This window comes from Impatiens glandulifera, chromosome 4 (genome assembly GCF_907164915.1).
Source record: "Impatiens glandulifera chromosome 4, dImpGla2.1, whole genome shotgun sequence".
Taxonomy (NCBI): Eukaryota; Viridiplantae; Streptophyta; class Magnoliopsida; order Ericales; family Balsaminaceae; genus Impatiens; species Impatiens glandulifera.
The window spans coordinates 19,038,365-19,041,351 of NC_061865.1; the positions used below are offsets into that span (position 1 = coordinate 19,038,365).

General features: G+C 31.8%; 1 pseudogene; it reads right to left on the reverse strand.

Moving 5' to 3' along the window:
- LOC124934879 lies at window positions 1–1,070 on the reverse strand (annotated as a pseudogene).
- Window positions 1,071–2,987: the final 1,917 nt, after the last annotated feature.

A 2,987-nucleotide genomic window follows, 5' to 3' on the forward strand; every position in this document is an offset into this window, starting at 1 on the left:
TTATGCAGCAGTTGGGTATGAAGCCTGCATAGCTATGCCGCACAGTCCTTCCTTGGCACTAATACACGTTCCATTCTGATGTATCCTTCCTCGCCCCACGAGTTCTTCACAAGCCAATATTTGGTCCCATCATCCGCAGTGCCATAGCCCACAGCCGTTACACCGTGGTCTAGAGAGGTTCCACACGCACCCGTGAAGACACCTCCCGAGTAGAACTGAAAACTGAACCCTCCTGCATCAATGGCTACCGAAACAGGGTGATTGGCCACAGCTTTGGGCAACGTACTCTCGCTGTTTGCGGGTACGTCTTCAAATCCAGTTATCATAGCCGCGTGGTTGGCTGCCTTCTTTTTTGCTGCATTTGTCATCAGTTCCAGCGTATGGGTAGTTGGATTCGGTTGTGAGGTGTCTGTTGCTTTTTATGAACTTGAAAGCATCATACATAAGACCGCCATTGCAGCCTTGATCCACTTCATTTACGTCGCAATCAACTAGCTCTTGCTCAGGGAGATCAGCTTATCAGTCGTTAGCTGTGTGATTCCTTCCATGGCACAGCCGAAAATCCCCAGCAACACCCTATCGATTGATCAATGAGGCCTTTTTATTTTTTATAAGTAAATCCTACAAAAGCGAACTCACCATACTGGCCTTGGTCCTTGACTGGAGTAACTGCGCCTTTCTTCCTCCAGTCAATGGTAGCGGGCACTGCTGAAATGTTCCCATATCGGAAGAAATCGGTTGAAGATGTCTGGCTCTTGAACCTATTCCTTAGCTTGAACTCTTCATTCGTTAGGTCGACAAACCGGTTCTCTCCGAGTTTGTATGGAGCGTTTTCGGCTTTGTTAAACAACTCAATCTGCTCCACGTTCTCTTTGAATACGTTGAACCGAGTGTAATTCTCAGCATCATCTTTGTAGACACGATTATGTTGCACCATCCATTGCTTGTGCCTCTTGAGCATCGAGGTGTCAAGGAGAGAACGGGACGTGGTTTGAGAAACGAGGGCTGCGAAAATCAAGAGCAAAGACATTCCCATGTTCTTGGAATCCATCTTAATTCAAATGTTAAATAGTAGAGGTAGATTTTGCTTTCTAAACTCACATAGTAGTATTTTTATAGGCATAAATAAATGGATAGAGATGTTAGAATTAATTGTATCTTAATTTGGTCTTATTAGTATGAAAAGTATTGTTTCATACAGTCCAATTTTACTCATATATATTTTACATCTGAAATTGAAATTGATTGCTCACATGTTTAAAACTCAGTGGTATTTCTCATTAGAAACTAGATCCCTATATAAAAGAAAAAAAAGTTAGTTGCTTTTCTTAGAGGGGTGTGAACATTGGGTGATATTGTAACAAAATATATATATATATATGAGAGAATAATAGATACTTGGATCGGATTGTGGGTTGACTCGTCCATAAATTTAAAACGATTAAAAATAAAATTAAAAATGTTATATGTATGTTTTAAACTTGCAACATAATAAAACAAATACAATTATTTAACTAACTAGGCTAATAAAACTATATATTTTTAATTCAACATCTTATTTGATGAATGTGAGACATTCTTAACAATATAGGTTCAACTTTTTAATTAACTCTCTATATATAATTGGGGTGAACAACGGGTAAAACCAATCAGTTTTGTCCGATCTGTATTAAATCCTAACTAAATTTATCTAATTCGTAATCCAAATTATTTTACAAATTAATACAAATATGAATTGGATGAAATATGGTTTGGACAATCCAAACTAAAAAATATTTATATATTTGTAAATGTCAACTTTTAATTATTCAATAATATTAAATTAATTAGATTATTCAAATTCAATCTGAATTAAACTCAATCCGAATTTGATCCAACACAAAATAGTTGATTAAATTTTGTATTTCGAATTCGATTCGGATTAGTCTGTTAAATCTCAACTCTTGATTAAAAAATCTAATTACTTAATTTATTTTTTATTGTTTAATTATAAAACAATAGTATTACACTTTTAATTTTATAATTAATTTTGTTTATTTATAATTTAAATCTGAAAAAAAAAACTTGTTGACTAAACAATGCAGAAATAAGTAAAAAATATATTATATTTAAATAAAATGTAATTTAAAGAAAAACAAATTGAAAAACATATTTCTATTTAGATAATTTAAATAATTTGGATAATCCTAATCCAATATGAATTTAATCCGATCCAGATTCAATTCGATATGATCTAAATTCAATCCGAAATATCCAATCCGAATTAGTATTTCAAATTCGGATCGGATTGGATTTCAGATTAATCCATCCATTGCTCACCTCTATATATAATAATGCTTAATTTCAAAGTGTCTGGATTGTTGGGTCAAGAGATGTGATTAATTTGAATATATATATATATATATATATATATATATATATATATATATATATATATATATATATATATATATATATATATATATATATATATATATATATATATATATATATATATATATATATATATATATATATATATATATATATATATATATATATATATATATATATATATATATATATACGAGAGTAAAAGGATACTTGGGTCGGATTGTGGGTTGATACGCTTATAAATTTAAAACGGTTAAAAATAAAATTAAAAATGTTGTATGTATGTTTTGAACTTTTAACCTAACAAAACAAGTACAACCCTATAACCAAGTGTGACTGGGATGTAGTTTGTCGATAGATAATAGGTCGGTAACAATTGAAAGTGGTTAAAAAAATATGAATCAAATATTTGATTGATCAAAGTGTGAGGTCACGATGTTAAATGTTAATTGAGATTGATGTATTATTTTCTTAGGGATAAGAGACGTGTTAAAGTGTGGTTGAGATGTGGTTTGTCGAGAGATAAGAGGCCGATAACAAATGACCGTGAGGTCATGAGATTAATGGTCGATTGAGATTGGTGGTTGATTTGTTAAAAAATACGTGATTTGTGA